Here is a 19,130-nt window from a genome sequence, read left to right on the forward strand (position 1 = left end):
TATTTGAGATCTGCTTCCAGCTGTCCTGGATATCCTTACCTCACCTCGCCTAAATCCAGAGAGGAGACGTCCATGGATTGTGGGACATACAACCTCCTTAAAAAAAAAACAAAAAAACCCAAACCTGTTGCCATCAAGTCAATTCTGACTCATGGTGACCCCATGCATTACGAGCAAAACTGCTCCATAGGGTTTTCTTGGCTGTAATCTTTATGGAAGCTGATCACGAGGCCTTTCTTCAATGGCACTGCTAGGTGGGTTTAAACTGCCAACATTTAGGTTAGTAGCCTATCACACCCAGAGATCTACAGTGTTGTTAACCCCCCAACAAATCTGCCAACCAGCCCCAGGTGCGGGGCTTCCTTACTGAAGAACTTCAAAGGCAAGGAGGTCTCAAGACTCGTGGTTAAGGTGGGCAGCAGCAACCATCCCCTTCCACTTCACCCCGGCAGGCAGAATCTGCCTCCTGTGGCAGAGGCACTTACTTTCTGTGCGTGCTAGGCGAAAAGAGCTAATCCTGAAACTGTGAAAAGTTTTCCGCAGAGGTGCCTCGGGGCGGCCCCAGGAGTGAGGGACTGACATCATAGTGGATGAAGTTCCTGCCGCTCCTCTTCCCAAAGGCTTCAGCCAGGATGGCTCCTGCTCTCATTTCCTTTGACAAAATAGTCCCCTTCCTAAGAGGCGATTTGAAAGCCACTGGTTGCGAAAGGAATGGTGTTGGCCTGACGGCTCTGAGACCCACCCTCCCAGCTATTTAACCACTTCTTGTCCATTTACAAATGAACTGCACAAAATTATGGATCAGACACAGGCATAATAATGAACACAGAGACCAAAAAGGAAAAAAAAAATTAAATCCTAGGAGAGGTTGCATAAGCCTCTGAAACCCCAGGAGAGACCTGGCGCCAGACGGTGTCACTAGCGACCCAGTATGGGACTTGCTGCCACGGGGTGCTCTCCGGGGCCATCTTGGGAAGGTAATGTACACCCAGGGGTGTTGCATCATGCCGCAGGTGACAGTTGTTCTAACAAAGCATCACTGTTCCTGAAGGTACTGGCTTCAGGTGCAACCCGGGAACTGCCTGGGTTTGTGGATGAGGCAGAGGGTGGGCTGCCTGGCTAGAGAATGAGGGCACATGGCAGGGTTATGTGCAGATGCGCTTGAGGTGCTGGGGCAAAAGGAAGACTCAGACTTCGTGAACTTGGGAGTTAGTGTTCCCCTTCTGGCCCCACTGATGAGTGGTTAGGAAGGTACAAGCAGGGCCCTCTACTTAAGGAATAAAACCCAAACCAAACCCACTGCCATCGAGTCAATTATGACTCATAGCAACCCCACAGGGTTTTTAAGGCTGTAAATCTCTACAGAAGCAGACTGCCACATCTTTCTCCCAAGGAGCCGCTGATGGTTTCGAACCACCGACCTCTCGGTTAACAGTCCATCGCTTTAACCATTGTGCCACCAGGGCTCCACTTAAGGAATAACCGGGGCCGAAGCACTCGAGGCAACTGGCATAGATCAGGAGCTGGGCCATCTCTTGCAACCCAACCCTTGAAGAGAGGGTTTTGTTGTATTCTGTCTGTGCCCCTTGCTGGCTGTGCCTTAGTTTCCTCTCCAGTGACATGGGGTAATAATAAAGCCTATCTCATGGATAGTGTGAGGCTGGGATGAAAATACTCAGTCCAATGTCTAGTTTGGTGTGTTCTGGCTGGGAACCCAAAGACGTAGGTAAGGAGATAGCTCATTGTCAAGCTGACGCCTCAGGTAGGCTCCAGTCTCCTAGGCACAGAGGTACAGCCCAGAGCAACAGCCGTTAAGTGCCCCCGGGCCCTCCCACACGCAGGGCGCAGCCAAGTTATCTGGTTCTGGTCCTAGGGTGAAGCTGAGCCTGCTGGAAGGGCTCAAAAGGTTGCAGCTATAAGGACAAGTGGTATGGGGCAGGGAGCTGGGCTGGCCTCACATGGTGGTCATTTATTTAATGAAGCACCTAAATTGTGTTTAGAAAATAAAAAAGAGTGCAGTGGACATCTGTTGGTTTTGCTGTTGTTGTTATTGTCTCCCAGTTCTGGAGGCTAGTAGTGTGAATTCAGGGTGTCAGCCAGGCCATGTTCTCTCAGAAGGCTCTAGGGGAAGATCCTTTCTTGTGTCTCTCAGCTTCAGGTAGCTCCAGGTGTTGCAGCATGATTCCTTAGTCAAGTGGCCATTTTCCCTCTCTCTCTCGTCTTTTCTAGGATACCACTCAGCTTGGATTAGGACACACCCTACTCTAGTATGAACTCATGTTAACTGATAACATCTTCAAAGACTCTATTTCCAAACAAGGGTCACATTCACAGGTACCAGGGGTTGGGACTCCAACATACATTTTTGGGAGGACACAATTCAATTTATAACACTTTGCTTTGGGGAGCTTCCTACTCCCCCACCGGATACAGTCTTTGTGGGACTGTCAACCAAGCTGCCTCACTTCCCCTTGGCCCAGGGGTAGTCATGTGACTCAGGCTAGGTCAATCAGACCCTCACTTCTTGGAATTTGAACCTGAGATGGATTGACTGACACAAGAACTAAAAGCAGGTAGGGTTGATTCGAGTCAATGGTAGGCCCTCAAGACAGTGTTCTTGCTCCTAGATCTTTGAGCCACCCTGGCTCATGTCTTTTTCAGCTTTTTCTTCAATTTGGAGGACTAAACCAAATCTTTCAGGGACAGATATTGGGCAACGGTCATTTCTCCACCCTATTTCAGAGATACCAGCTGTTATTCGCTTTCCCAGTGCCCCTTCTAGCTAGATCATATGACTCAATCCTAGCTAATGAAACCTGAAGGGATGTCTGCTGGAGAGCTTCTGTGAAAGGTGTTTTTTTTTTTTTTCCCTCTCTCTCTGACAAAAGAATGTACAAGTAGAAATGTTCTTCTTCTTTGGCCAGATGACCATGTTTATGTATGATGCCTGGAATTGTGGCTACCATCTTGTGACCACAAGGGGACAAGCCTAAGGACTAAGTCAAGACCTCAAGGATGGCAGAAGGTAAAGAAGGAAAGGGTTTGGTCCTCAATGACTGTATTAGTTGTCTATTGCTAGGTAAAAAAAAATCACCCCAAAGCTTAATGTCTTAAAATAGCAAATATTTATTAGCTCACAGTTTCTAGTAGTTAAGAATTCAGGAGTAGCTTAGCTGGTAGTCTGGCTCGGGGTCTCCCATGAGGTTACGATCAAGCTGTTGGTCAGGGCTGCAGTCATCGGAAGGCTTGATTGGGGCTTAGAGATACACTTCCAAGATGATTCCCTCACAAGGCTGTTGGCAAGAGGCCTCAGTTTCTCTCTATGTGGGCCTCTCCATAGGGCTGCTGAAGCATCTTTACAACATAGGAGCTGGCTTCCCTCAGAGTGAATGCTCCAACGGAGAGTGTATGGTGGAAGCCACAATGTCTTTTATGATCTAACCTTGAAGCTGTACACTGTTATTTCTGCAGTATCCTAGTGATTACACAGGTTAGCCTTATTTAATGTGGGGAGGCCTATACAAGGCCGTGAATGCTCGGAGGTAGGGATCATAGGGACCATTCTGGGAACTGGTACTACAATGACTTTACTGAGCTACTGAACAAATCCTGGAACTTGTTGCGTGACTTCTTGATGATGCAGTGGTTAAGTGCTTGTTTGCTAACCAAAAAGTCAGTAGTTCGAACCCACCAGCTGCTCCACGGGAGAAAGATGTGGCAGTCTACTTCTGTAAAGATTACAACCTTGGAAACCCTATGGGGCAGTTCTACTCTGTCCTATAGGGTCACTATGAGTTGGAATTGACTCAACGGCAAATGGATTTTTTTTTTTTTTTTAATTCTTATTGTGGGAACTCCTGGGTGGTAAAAATGGTTAACGCACTCAGCTGATAACTGAAAGGTTGGTGATTTGAGTCAACCCAGAGGTGCCTCAGAAAAAAAGCCCGGTGATCTACTCCAAAAAAATCAGCCATTGAAAACCCTATAGGATCACAGTTCTGTTCTGACACACATGGGATCACCAGGAGTCGGAGTCAAGTCGATGGCAACTGGGTTTGGGGTATTTTTATTGCATTACTTGTAGCCCAAAGCATTCAGCTATTCCTTCCAAAAAATTCCTTTTTGGCTTAAGGTATCCAGAGTTGGATTCAGTGACTTACAACCAAAGCACCCTGACTGATACCAGAGAGCAAGTCTAGACAGTCAGCCCTGAGAAGGGAAGAGGAAAAAGTGGCTTCTGGGCTGTGAGATCCTCAGACCCACATTCTGAAAATCGCAAATCTGACCTGGTCTTCCAGGATCCAAATGCAAATACTTTGAGGGAGAAAAAGCCCAGCTTTTATGTGCCTGAAGAGTCATGGGTGATTAAAAAGGAAAGAAAAATGCTTGTGGTGATTATAGGACTGACTGCTGGTTTCTCCAGCTAGCTCTGTGGCTGAGTCCGTGTGAAGGGGCGAATCCTTCTCTTTTCTCTCTCCTTTCTCAGATTCCCTACTTAACCGTGAGATTGGGCTTAATACCAACAGAGACTCCCAGATTCTGTCCCTTGGGCGGCCAGCAACCAGGAGAATCTCTGGAATTGCCACCATGGCCAGGAGAACGTAAATTCAGCACATGTCCAGTCTCTTACCAAAGGTGGGCCAGCAGAACAGGATTCACTGAAGTCTCTGTTGCCTTCCTGTGGGCCCTGGCAAGGTTTCACACTTCAGAAGGAAGGGAGCCTTTTTGAACTCACCCCCTTCTGATCTTCTGGAACAGTCAGGTTTATAAAACCAGCTGCAACTGGGAGAGCAGTAGTTGGGTGGCCCACAGATGTTGGCAGCACCATCAATGCCAAGTCTGCTAATTATGTGCTGGGAAAGAGAGAGCCTTGCCTCTCACTCAGACTTCTGGAATTTGCTGAGTCCCCAGGGCCTGTAAGTAGAGGGGCAAGCTGTGGGGTAGAAAATTATCTAGGATGATCTTTATCCAATTGTTAAACTCCTATTAAACTCCTATTAAACTCAGAGAAGCTGTAGGTAGTAAAAATGAAGTAAGAACTATTTAACAATGATCTCTTATCATTGTAGGAAGGGCTTGGGCAAAGAGGTGTAGAGGGAGAGAATGCACTGGACTGGGGTCTGGGCTCTGCCACACACCATATGCCTTTGACGATTCCCCTCTTGCCAAACCTCAATCTCCTTCTTTTAAAAGAAAAGAAGTTGAATCACAAAATGTTAGATCTGAAAAAGGACAAGGAAATTCATCGAGTGGCCTAATATGTCAGTGAGAACGTTTTGGCTGCAGATAACAGAAGACCCAACTAAAAACAGCTTACACAACAAGACATTTATAATATCACATAACAAGAAGTTCAGACATTGGGTGGTTCCAGAGTTAGTTAATTCAGCAAGTCCACAATTACACTCAGGGCAGCGATGACATTAGTTCTTTACTTCTTTCTACTCTTCCGTCCTCAGGTATTAGGAGCTCTTCCTCATGGGGGCTAGATGACTGAACCAACTCCAGGTATCACTTACTCACCCAGTCATTCCAGAGGCAGAAAATAGGTATCTTTCTTGTATCTCTTTTTCAGAATGAAGAAAGCCTTCCCAGAATCCCTCTCCACACTCTTCCCCTAGACCAGCCCATCCATTTTCATTGACCAGGGTCATGTCACATACCCATGACTAAACCAACCCCTGGTGCAAGGAAAGGAGTGATCATGATGACCTTAAGCCAATCAACCTTCACCCCTCGGACTTGGAAGGGGTCCATGAAGCACATGAAGAAAAGTGAGAAGAAGGTGAGAAGGGAATAGATGTTGAGTGGGAAACAAACTGTCTGCCACTGATCACCTCTTTCTCTTATAGATGGGGAACCTGAGGTTGGAAGAGATTTCCTCAAGGCACACAGGAATTGGTAATAGGGGGTGAGTGCAATTTGACTTTTGAGCAAGCTATTTCATCACAACCTAGATGCTTTCAAGGCCAGAACTAAAAATCTGGTTCTCTGTGAAGCCTTTTCTTTCCAGAATCACCTTTAGTCCATGGCCAGTCCGAGACCTAACTCTTTAGAGCTGACTCATGCCTTTGAAGTTTGTGTGTCTCTAACCTCAGTATAACTCTGAGAACTTGCTATGCACAGTGGTTAAGAGCTGACATGGGGCCACCGGCTTCACACTGGGAACCTCTCTGCTTGAGAAGTCCTTGCCATGGGTGACAAGACTCTGAAGTCTGACTCTAGCCCTTGCCCATCTCTCCCACCTTGTTTTTGCCACTTGCCCCCTTACTCTCTGTTCTTTAGCCAGTCTTGCCCTCCTTCAGTTCCTTGAACACACACTTGTCCTTCCTCCCACCTCAGGGCCTTTGTACTTTCTCTTACCTCTCCCTAGAATGTTCTTCCCTATATTTTTTGTCTCATTACTTCTGACTCATCCTTCTATCCCAGACTCTTTTTTTTTTTTTTAAACATTGCTATGCAGGTTTAATAGACAATTTTAAAGTTGGGCAGCACATCATTTTACCCAGTTAATGAGTGTTCTGATTAGTTAGTGCGTATATACAAAGTGCTTATATACAAAGGTATCAGGCGCTCTTAAACAAAATTTTTTTTATTGTACTTTAGATGAAAGTTTACAGAACAATAGTTTCTCATTAAACTGTTAGTACGCATATTGTTTAATGACATTGGTTAACAACCCCAAGACATGTCAACACTCTCCCTTCTTGACCTTGGGTTCCCTATTACCAGCTTTCCTGTCCCCTCCCACCTTCTAGTCCTTGTCCTGGGCTGTTGTGCCCCAGTAGTCTTGTTTTGTTTAATGGGCCTGTCTGGTCTTTGGCTGAACGGTGAACCTCAGGAGTGACTTCATTACTGAGTTAAAAGGGTGTCCGGGGGCCGTACTCTGGGGGTTTCTCCAATCTCTGTCAGGCCAGTAAGTCAGTCTTTTTTTTTTTGTTTAATTTTTTTTTATTGTACTTCAGGTGAAGGTTTACAGAACAAATAGTTTCTCATTAAACAGAAATACACGTTATTTTATGACATTGGTTAACAACCCCACGGCATGTCAACACTCTCCCTTCTTGACCTTTTTTTTTTTTTTTAGGTGAAAATATACATAGCCAAAGATACACCATTTCAAAAATTTCTACATGCACAGTTCAGTGACATTGATTACGTTCTTCCAGTTTTGCTGCTATTCTCATTTTAGATAACGGTTTACAGAACAAAATAGTTTCTCATTAAACAGTTAGTACACATGTTGCCCTATGACAATGGTACGTGTCAACGCTGTCCTTACTCAACCTTGTGTTCCCTATCACCAGCTTTCCTGTCCCCTTCTGCCTTCTAGTCCTTGTCCCTGGACTGCTGTGCCTCATTAGTCCCGTTTTGTTTTATGGGGCTGTCCAATCCCCAGCTGAACGGTAAACCTTGGAAGTGACTTCACCACCGAGCTAAAAGGGTGTCCGGGGGCCATACTCTCAGGGTTTCTCCAGTCTCTTTCAGGCCAGTATATCTGGTCTTTTTTTTGTGTGTTAGAATTTTGTTCTACATCTTTTCCAGCTCTATCCAGGACCGTCTGTTGTGATCCCGGTCAGAGCAGTCAGTGGTGGTGGCTGGGCACCATCTAGCTGTACTGGACTTAGTCTAGTGGAGGCCTTGGTAGCTGTGGTCCATTAGTCCTTTGGACTTATCTTTTCCTTGTATCCTGGTCACTTCATTCTCCCTTGCTCCCGAAGGGGTGAGACCAGTGGAGTATCTTAGATGGCTTCTCACAGGCTTTTAAGACCCCAGACGCTACTCACCAAGGTAGATTGCAGAACATTGTCTTTATAAACTGCGTTATGCCATTTGAGCTAGATGTTCCCTGAGATAAGTCTGGTATTTTTTGTGAGTTAGAATTTTGTTCTCCATTTTTCTCTAGCTCTGTCTGGGACCTTCTATTGTGATCCCTGTCAGAGCAGTCAGTGGTGGTAGCCGGGCATCATCTAATTATACTGGACTTAGTCTGGTGGAGGCCATGGTAGCTGTGGTTCATTAGTCGTTTAGGACCAATCTTCCCTGGTATCTTGTTTTCTTTATTCTCCCTTGCTCCCGAAAGGGTGAGACCAGTGGAGTATCTTACATTGCTGCTCACAGGCTTTTAAGACCCCAGATGCTACACACCAAGGTAGAATGTAGAACATTTTCTTTATCAACTATGTTATGCCAATTGAGCTAGATGTTCTCTGAGACCATGGTCCCCCAGATGGGATATTTTTAGTTGCAAGAGACCAAAAACCAGACCCAAGTGCCTTAAGCAAAAACAGACATCCCTGTCCATAACATTCCCCAGACTTTGAAGTTATTGGTTGATAAACTGTAAAGTCCAAGCACAGGTATGGCTTGATCAGGGGCTCAACCAATGACATCAATACTCACGTGCCCATCTCTAAACCAGTTGCTATGACCAGGGAAGTGGCACACACTAAATGTCCTACCCAAGTAATTTGAGCTGATAGTAGGGAAGACCGTGGTTCCCCAGAGTAAAATCGGGTACAGTTATGAGAAGAAGGATGAGTGGGTGCTGGGATAAAAAACAGCTGTCCATTTCAGTCTCAGTTCCAGGAAGCCTTCCTGGTGCTCGCTCTTATCCTACCAAGATTCAGTCATTTCCCACTGTGACACACACTCAGAGCCCCTTGAACTTGACAGCACTCAGCAGCTTGTAATATATTGTTGTGAAATTAAATGATACCTGCCTCCCTTACCAGAGTATCAGCTCTGTGAGGGCAGGGGCTGTTTGGTCATCATTTTGTCCTCAGGGTCCACCCAGTGCCTACACATACCAGGCACTCAGTAAAGAGTTCATACATGAAGGGACCATCACCTGTCTGTTTGTCGTACTGGGTGGCTTGAGTGTTGCTGTGATGCAGGAAGCTAAGCCACAGGTATTTAAAATACCAGCGGGGTTACCCACGGTAGGCAGGTTTCAGCAGAGCTTCCAGACTAAGACAAACTAGGAACAAAGACCTGGCGATCTACTTCCAAAAAGTAGCCAGTGAAAACTCAATGGATCACAACAGAATATTGTCTGATATAGTGCTGGTGGTGCAGTGGTTAAATCACTCAGCTACTAATTGAAGGGTCTGCGGCTCGAACCCACCAGCTGCTCCATGGAAGAAAGATGTGGCAGTCTGCTTTCCTAAAGATTTATAGCCTTGGAAACCCTATGGGGCAGTTCTACCCTGTCCTATAGGATCGCTATTAGTCGTAATCAACTCAAAGGCAGTGAGTTTGTCTTTTTTTTTTTTTAAATAGCGCTAGAAGATGAGTCCCCTAGGTTGGAAGGCACTCAAAACACACAATGGCCACAATATTCAACTCGAGTGTACCAACAATCGTGAAGGTGGCACAGGACTGGGCAATGTTTCCGTCTGTTATAATGGGGCCACCATGAGTAGGAGCTGACTCAACAGCTACTAACAATTTAGCAACATGAAGGGGTGAAACCCGGGCCCTGATTGTGACAAGGCCCAGCCTGCTATCCTGGCTTTTTCCAGCTGCATTGCCACTTAGGTGAGAACTGCCCCCCCCCCACCCCAACTCAGGTCTTTCCTCCCCTGCGAGCAGGCTTGGGAACAGATGCTGTTATGGACTGAATTGTGTTTCCTAAAAAGACATGTTGAAGTCCTGGTACCTGTGAACCAACCTTGTGTGGCAATGGAGTCTTTGAAGATATTATCAGCTAACAGGAGGTTATATGGAGTAGTGTGGTTCTATTTGAATCTGAGTGCTGTCCTTATAAAAAAGGAGAAGAGACATAGAGAGATACACAAGGGAAGATGCATCTAGAAGTGGAGGGATGCCAAGAAACACCCAGGCCTACCTGGGAGAGACAAGGAAGAATCCTCCGCCTAGAGCCTTTGGAGACAACATGGTCCTGTTGACAGCCTGGATTTGGACTTCTAGCCTCCAGAACTGTGAGACAATCGATTTCTATCTTTATAGGTCACCTCGTTTGCGGTACTCTGTTCCGGCAGCCCTAGACTAAGACACGTGCACAGGACACACTTCCTCGGAAGGAGAACAAAGATTTTCCCATGGGACCTGGTAGACCTGAGACCCAGAACTCTGAGTGAGTGACTCAGGCCAGCCAGCAATGGGGACTTGATGAATCAGGAGTAGAGCCAGGGGGAGAAAGGAGAGTTACTTTGGATTAAGAGGTTTAAGAAGAGTGATTCATGATCGTTGTGGCTGACATTTAAAAAGCGCCACATACTTTTGGTAACCAGTGAGCTGCTTTGCATTTTGCCTCACATTTATCTTGGGAATGAAGCAGCCCTTATGGACTCTGGAGTATATCATCTTTCACTTTCTGCTTCTCAAGCATTAGTGATATTTGTCTCCCAGTTTCCTGTATTTAACTTCTTATTGTCAAAGCTTATTTTCATGGAAGCTCCTGCACAGTGAAGAGAAGTTGGGCTTTGGTGTTAGGCCACAGTTTGCAACCTGGCTCTGCCATCTGCTCTCTGTGTGACCAAGGGCAAGTTACTTAACCTCTCAGGATCTCCATTTCCTTTCCAATAAAGGGAGAATAATAATGCCAACGTTGCAGGGTTTTGTAGAGGTTTAGGTGGGGAAGTTTCTGCATAGTGTGAGCTCCAGCTTTAGCTTACTTAAGCTATGGTGGGATGGTGGAAGGATTGGGAAGGAGCATGTGTATTGTGTGAAGGAGGAGAATGGGGAAGCCAGGAGGGCTCTGGTATCGCTGTCCTGCCCAGGTGTGGGCATGAGTCTGAGTTCCCAAGAGAAAGTCTGTGGACAGAAGCCAGGAGGGGAGGGCTCCTTGCCTGGGTCTGTAAGACACAGGGCACAATGTGGCTTCAGGGCCTAGAAGACAATGTGGGACACAGTGTGCATGTTTGTGGGCGAGGGGTGTAGGGTTGTGAAGGAGGCGTAGGGTCAACAGCCATCCTGGTTTGCCCAGGACTGAGGGATTTCTGGGACTCAGGGTTTTCAATGTTAAAACCAGAGGAGTCCTGGGCCAACTGGGATGGTTGGTCACCCTGTAAGTGTGCTGTCCCCACTGTGCCTGGAACTACAGCCTTCACAGCTCCAGGAGTCAGTGCCTGGGGCCTAGCCATTAACACGGTATTGGGTACTACCAGCAGGGATAATGTTGGGGTGATCTCACAACCTCACCTGGACCAACCTTCAGACACTCCGAGAAATCACTGGTAAGGCTTTGCAGGGGCTAGAGGCCTGCATTAGTAGATGGGGGAAGAGCCAGCAAAATATGGGTTATGCCCACTGTGGTGATCCCAGGTGAAGCCTGGGGAAACCTGGGTTCCATATAAGGGCCAACACTGTGCCTGGCACTCATTGAGATTTTTTTTTTGTCATTGTATTTTCTAATCAGTTATTGCTAGTATAAAGTAGCAATTATATATTTGTTGTTGTTTACTTTGAATCTGGCTATTTCAGTGAAATCTTTAATCTTAATAACTTTTGCATTGGTTCCTAAGTATTTTGTACGTAAAGTTATATCACCTGCTACTAATGATAAATTTGACTCTCAGTTCCAAATATTTGTGTTCTAATTTCTAAGACATGTCTCATTGCACTTCTCAGAACATCTAGACAACATCAGATAATAGTGGCGACAGTTGTCACCCTCTGTTCTATTTCTGAGTCCATTAGTTATGCACCCATGCAGTGCTTCTTGGCCCTGGTACACTCTTTAGAAGTAGGCCTGCTGAGTCCTAGCCCTGGGGATTGTTCTGGTGCTTCACTATTAAATATCTTGAAGGCTCTTAGCTGAAAATAAATATACTTTATTGTATTGAAGAAGCATCCTTCTATTTTTAAGAGTCTTCATAAAGGATGGGTACTGAGTTTTATCAAAGAACAGTATACACCCCTGGGTCTAAAAAACGTCATTGTCCTCATCTGTAAAACTGAGGCTGGAGGAGTGGAGGGACGATAGTAACTGCTTCACAGGCTCTCATGGGGCATCAGCGAGCTAATGCGCGTGAAGTGCTTGGCACAGAGCCTGACAGTCATGCTGGCGGATGTCACTGCTGTCACAGGGTCCATCTTGGGGCTGTCTGGACATACTGCTCTCCTCCTCCAGGCCAGGAGACCCCGTGTTTCTCCCTTACTCCTCCCCTCAAGGAGGTGGGGCCAATAGTGATCCCGGCCCTCCCAGAAGCCAAGCTCTCTTTCCAGGTGAAATTTGTCTGAAAGCCACAGGCTGGGTGGATGGAGCTAAATAGATTGGGATGGAGCCTCTGTGGAAAGACCGAGAGCTGGAGGACACCAGGGTCTCCTGGTTCTGCCCCATCAGCTATGTGACTTCAGCATGTCACTTGACATCCTAAGGAGGTAAGCTCTGAAGCCTGTCCCACCCACTGGGGACCAGCTGAGTGAGGCCCAGGACTGAGCCAGGGCCAGGGTGGTGGGTCCAGGGCAGAGTGAGGGGAGGACTGTTGTTATCATTAGGTAATGACAATATGACCTGCATGAGCAGAGCCTGTGAGGTTCTGCTGGGACGCCACATGCGGCCACACTGCTTTTCTCCCTACGCACGCCTGACAGTGCACTTTTTAGAGGAGAGTAGCAGGACTAGCTACATAATTTGTGGGGTCCAGCACAAAATGAAGATGTTGGGCCCCTTGTTCAACAATTACTAAGAGCTTCAAGATGGTGACAGCAGAGCATTAAACCAAGAGTGATCCTTCTAAGCATGGGGCCCTTCCAGCTACACAGGTCTCATGCCCATGATGTTGGCCTTGGGTGTAGGGACAGACACTCCCTGAAACATTCCATGTTAGGAACTTAAAACCAGTTGCTGTTGACCCCAACTTGTGGCAATCCCATGTATGTCAGAGTAGAACTGTGCTCCATCGGGTTTTCAATGGCTGAATTTTTGGAAATAGATCTCTGGTACTTTTGTCTAAGGCACCTCTGGGTGGACGCGAACCTCCAACCTTCCGGTTAACAGCTGAGCATGTTAACTATTTGCACCACCCAGGGGCTCCATTAAGAACTTGGCACTCCTTGTTTCCTTGCTGGAGTGGAAACCAATGAGGTGGAAACCAATAGCATGGTAATGGGGCTGTGAAGAGGGAGCCATGGCTCCTCGAAGGCTATGGTTTCAGCATTGCAGAAAACCTCACCTTGCCCTTCCTGTATTTTGGGTAAATGAACCAATAAGTACCTACCTTTGCTAAGCTAGATGGAGTTGGGTTTCTGACCTTTACAACCAAATACAGCAGACTTTACCCAGTAGGTGGGAGGGGATTCAACCTCCTGGGCCAGTGGAAAGGGTAGGTGGAGTCAAGAAGCCCAAGGTAGGGTATGTGGGGTGGGCACTGGAGGCAGAACCCTTTGTTGGAAGTGGGGGTGTCTGAGACTGCAGGAGTTAACAAGGCTAAAACTGAGACAGTCCACTTTGGGTTGTCAATCTAGGGCTCCAGGTGAACCACAAGAACCAAGGTCTGGAGCCAAATAGAGGAAGGAGGCACAGGCAAAAGCCTGAATTCTGGAATTGGCAGTGTCAGTGTCCTGCGGCCTTTTACTCCCCCACCATTCTGGCCTCCATGTGGTGCTGCTCTCTCCTTACAGTTCTGGTCTGAGGGTGGTCACCCAGTTCCTCTCTTATCTGGGAAAGGCTGGAATATTCAAATACACTTTACTAAAGGCCTGGGAGTACCAAGAGAAATAAAGATAAGGAGGTCCATGAATCTGGAGAAGATGACCAAGACAGCTCTTGCATCTGGGGCTGGCTGGATGACACACCCACCCCTCCCCTAACACACACACACATGCAATCCTTATCCAGGGCAGAGAGGGTATCCAGAGAGTTCCCTCCCTTTCAGTCCCTCAGCCTCAGCCTGGATCTCTCTCTGTTTTCATTTCCCCATCCCTTCTGGAGCTCAGGGAGGAGGATGGGGAGGGTAAGTAGGATGTTGTTGTTGTTAGTTGTCGTTGAGTTGTTTCTGATGGACTCATGACGACCTCATGTGTTATAGAGTAGAAATGAGCTCCATAAGGTTTTCTTGGTTGTAATCTTTACAGAAGCAAATTGCCAGGTCTTTCTTCCACAGCACCACTGGGTTAATTCAAACCATCAACCTTTTGGTTAGCAGTCAAATGCAAACCATTGTGCGACCGAACGACCTCAAACAGCCCCCAGAAGGATGTAAATCTTTTATTTTAAGGATGCAAATCTATGAATAATTAAAATTCACATACCTTTTGACTAAGCAATTCCACTTTTAGCAGTCCATCCTAAAATGTTCAAGAATGTTCACTGCAGCCCTGTTTGTAATATTCTGAAAGGAGATATGTGTGTGAGTGACATGTGCCTATGTGTGTATAATACGTATGTTTAATGTAGAAACAAGGAGCCCTGGTGGCACAATGGTTAAGCACTTGGCTGCTAACTGAAAAGTCGGTGGTGTGAACCCATCGGCAGCTCTGCATGAGAAAAGACCTGGTGATCTTCTCCTGTAAAGATTATAGCTGAGGAAACCCTATGGGGCAGTTCTACTCTGTCACATGAGGTCGCTGTGAGTCAGAATCAACTTGACAGCAACTGACAACAACAATGTAAATACAGGTTTGGAAGTGTACAGTCCAGACCGCTAACAATAGTTACCTCTACGGAAGGAAGGGAGTGGGGAAGGAAGAAAGGCTTTGCCTCTACACACTCTATATACTTCTGCTTAGTCTGAATTTTTTATTATTTTTCGGCATGTATTCATGTTTAAATTACAGGATGTGTAATTTTAAAACAGTGACAATATTTTAAAAATCATATTAAACAAAGTTTTGCAAGTAAGGGAAAAGAACTTGATGAAGTAGAATGCCATAGATTTGGAGGGGTGTTGATTCTTTTAGTTGATTTCCTCCAAGGTTTTTCAGCAGTCCGGGGCCAGGAGTGGAAGAAGATGCTGAATCTACCTAGGAGAAGGTGCAGAGCTAAGACACAGGGACTCGGCAGTTACTCTAGGCATTTTACATCAGTTAGCCCATTTAAGGAGTCCCTGGGTGGTGCAAATGGTTAAGCACTTGACTACTAGCCAAAAGGTTTGCTCTTTGAACTCACCCAGAGGCGCCTCAGAAGACAGGCCTGGCAATCTGCTTCTGAAAGGTCACAGCCTTAAAAATCATATGGTGCAGTTCTACTCTGCAAACATGGGATCACCATGAGTCTGAATTGACGTGATGGCAACTAATAACAACAACAGCCCATTTAATCCTTGTGAGGTAGATATTAGTAATCCTAGATTTACAGTGGAGGAAAGTGACTTGGAGAGATGAAGTCAGGAGCCCGTGGTTTAAGAGGTGGTGTGGCTGGGATTCAGACACAGGGCACAGGGGCTCTCCCACTGCCTCCAGCCCCGTTCAAAGCGGGTAAGAAGATTAGGGAACTGGGTGCCCGTGCATGGTCTTTGAAATGGCAGACCCCTGTGTAAGAAAGGAAGTAAAGCCAGGAGGCTTAGGATAGGATTTAGTGGAAGAGGTGTGAAAACAGAGTAGGGTTTTGGATTTTACATGACCAAAGCTCTGTGGCATCCCGCATCTTTCAGCCTCTAATGAAGTGCTGAGGTGAGCTGTGAGGACTGAGGTGTTGCCTGGGGATGGACTGGCTTGTGACCCAGAAAACTGTGGTGGTCAGGGAGCAGGAGAGAAGCTGGACCCAGCTGGCCTCTGTTCCTTGGTGTATTTCCTCTCCCAGCCCCGTTGACCTCATGCCTGAGTCCTTGAAGTAGACATTTAACCACAACTCTGAGCCTTGTGGGGGTCAAGCAGCTCTCCTTGAGGGTCCCTGCACCTGGGGGGACTGGATTAGGGGCAAGGGGCATGAGGCATGTTCTAGTTGCTGTGGCACACAACTCAGGCACGAGTGGCATGGTGGCGGGTGTGTCCCCTCCAGCAGGATTGTTCATGAGCTGCTTAGATATTTCCTAAATCCTGTTGCCATGGAGTCAATTCTGACCCATGGTGAGCCCGTGTGTTACAGCGTAGAACTGTTTCATAGGGTTTTCTGGGCTCTAATCCTTATGGAAACAGATTGCCAGACCTTTCTTCCATGGTGCTGTTGGGCGAGTTTGGACTGCAAACCTTCAGGTTAGTAGTCAAGCAAAAATCATTTCTACCACCTCCACCTCCTAGTGGTGGGGTTTTTTGCAGGTGCCTGTGGGGCCTGAAGAGCGCTGGTGGCCCAGTGGTTAAATCTTGGCTGCTAACCAAAAGGTCAGCAGTTCAAATCCACCAGCTGCTCTTTGGAAACTCTACGGGGCAGTTCTACTCTGTCCTGTACGGTCACTATGAGTGGGAATCAACTTGATGGCAACAGGTTTGGGGGGCCTGGATGAGCCAGTGGGTGGCAAATACCACTGAGATTTGGGTTACTTCTGTTACTGTGACCCCTTTTGTGTCCACCATCACTGAGGCCTGGGGAAAGTCTGGTTCCACTGGGTGAAGTATTCAGGGACATCAAGGTGCAGGATATGGTCAGAGAAGGAGGAGCAGGTGGAACTGACACTAGGTTGCTGGAGCAGAGGTGAAGGGCCTATGACTTTCTGGAGTGTTCCAGGAATGAAAAAGAGTGGCCTGGGAACAAGGGGGTGGGGGTGGTTTGCTCTCTGTGATTCTAGAAGCAGACAGATGACACCTACCTTTCTGGTGGGCTCCAGTATCTTTCTTAACCTTAGGTCTCTATGTCTAGGGTCCTCATACTGCAGAGCTGGAAATCAGTCAACGCTGCTATCCAGCAGCTCTTTGAGAACAGAGAGCGTAGGCAACCACCTCCTGAAAATGTGAAAATGTGAAAAATGTGGCAATGTGCTTCCTAAAGCTTACAGCCTTGGAAACTCTAAGGGGTAGTTCTACTCTGTCCTATAGGGTCGCTATGAGTCAGAATAGACTTGAAGGCAGTGAGTTTTTTTGTTTTTTTTTTTAAAGCAACCAGCAACCAAGGGGCCTTCTGCCCTAGTGTGTCCCCTTCCCTGGCCCCCAGCCCTCTCAGTAGCAGATTTCAAGGATTTCCCAGGGGAAGCTGGGACACAGAGGCCCTGCCGGCAAGGGGAGGGCTGAGAAGGTTGGAGCAGCCTGGAGCCCAGAAGGAGGCAACGTCAGACCCTGAGTGGTCAAGGCTGGACTTCTAGATGCGGGGAGACAGGGAGAAAAGGCGGATGGAGGTGGTGCACTTTGGTGATTCAAAGCGTTTCTTCACGGATTACTTTTTTTTTTTTTAATCAGAGGGATACAGATTCTCACTGGAAAATTTACTTTCTAACAAATAACAGGTCAGAGGCAGAAAAAGTATAATTTAGGTGGGGTAACTTTAAAAATATTTTCTCCTTGTTTTTCTTGAGACATCTTTACAAGGCAGGGAGGATATGCTTAGACTCGACAATGGAGCCACGTGCCAGTGCTTTGGGCCAGTTTGGCCAGTAAAGAGGGAGAATTGCAGATCGCGACAGATCTGCTCTCGAGTTACCAGGACTTTATGCTCTTCTGTCGTCGGGGAGCCGCCTGATATGCACGCGGCCCGGGAAGATCGTGGCTCCAGGAGCACGGGGGCTGCGAGACTTAGGTTCCCCGGCGCCCTGGAGCCCGAGCTGCGCCGCAGGTGACGCTGGTACCCCAGAGCGGGTGTATGAGTCCCAGCGCGGCAGCACACACTCCAGCGCGGAGCAGCCTCCAGGTCTTCACAGTAGCCGGGCTGAGGCGGGAGCGGCGGTATCTCAGGGTCGCTCGGGGCCGCTCTAGGAAAGGTGTGGACAAGAGAGGGAAGGAAGGGACAGGCTGGCCGGGCCGCGCCGGGGGCTCCACGAACTCAGAGCCGATAGGAGGGCGGGTGCTGGTAGGTGTCCAAGATGGGCTGCTACTGGGTACTTGCAGGGGCGCCGCCCTCCAGCTGACGGGGAGGCTGCGTCTCACGCCCAGAGAGGTTAAGTGATTCTCCCAAGATCACACAGCGAGCTAGTAGCGGTGTGTGGTGTGCTGTCCTCAGGCCCAGCCCTGCACGGCGGACGCCACCTCTCCTGCTTATGCCCTCGCAAGCAGGGAGCCTTTGGAGTCTAGAAGACCGATGGCGAAAAATCAGGAACGAAAGGAGGACGGCATTACCAGTTTGCCACAAACGTATGGCTTTACAGCACATCGCCACTCCAACGCCTCTGTGGCCCGAGGCGCGGTGCTACAGGTCCAGGTGCGGAACGGGTGCGCCCGTGGGCCGCGACCACCGACGACAAAGCCCAGACCTCACCCGTCTAGGACCCAGAGTGCGAGAGCTCTCACTGACTGGTCACAATCACCCCAAAGGGACGTCCCTCCATTGGCCTCTTACGCAAGACAGCGCCAACCAAGATAGTGAGCTGAATGAGGTCACATAGCTACTACGTTGCGGAGCTAGGATTCGAATTTGACAGTCTTGGTCCTGGTGGCTGTGTGTACAGGACGAGTCCTTTCCCTTCTCTGGCCCGCGGACCCCCGCCAGGCTGCGCATGCTCAGTCGCGGGCGGCGCCCGGAGGAGGAGGAGGTGGCGAGCGCCCCAGCTGCTTTGCATTGACGCCAGCACCCGCTGGAGGTCACCGCTGGAGGCTGGGCGCGGCGTGCTGCCAGCAAGACTCGGTCCGGAGTACGGATCCGGAGCTGCACGGTCCGCTGCTCCCGTGCGCAACCGCTTCGGCGCTTCTCGACGGCGCGGCCCTAGACACAGCTGGGGCCGAGGTTTCTCCCTTCCTCTACGCTGGCGGACGCGGCCCCGCCGCCCCGACGGTCTTCCTTCGGCCTCCTCTTCCTTATCCTTCGGACGGCAGGATCGTTTGGGCTACCCTTCCCCGCCGTTGGCGCTCGGTCCAGGGGAGCTTTTTAGCGGGGCGGTGGCCAGCGGGCGGAGCGGCGTGGGTATCCACAACGAGGCGGAGCCGGGGCCCGAGAAGGCGGCTGCGGCAACAGTGCCTCTGGGCGTGAGCGGGGCCCAGAGCGGGCTCGGCGGGGAGCTCACCTCCTCCAGGGGTCGCGCCGCCTCACAGCGAGGGCGGTGTCGCCCGCGCGGCACGAACTCGCCTGCTCTTGGGTGGGGAGAGCGCAAATCTCCCCGAATTTCCCCGGAAGCGCGGCGCGGCTGAGGCGAACGCTGCAATGT

This window comes from Trichechus manatus, unplaced genomic scaffold (assembly GCF_000243295.1).
Source record: "Trichechus manatus latirostris isolate Lorelei unplaced genomic scaffold, TriManLat1.0 scaffold00009, whole genome shotgun sequence".
NCBI classification, from domain to species: Eukaryota; Metazoa; Chordata; class Mammalia; order Sirenia; family Trichechidae; genus Trichechus; species Trichechus manatus.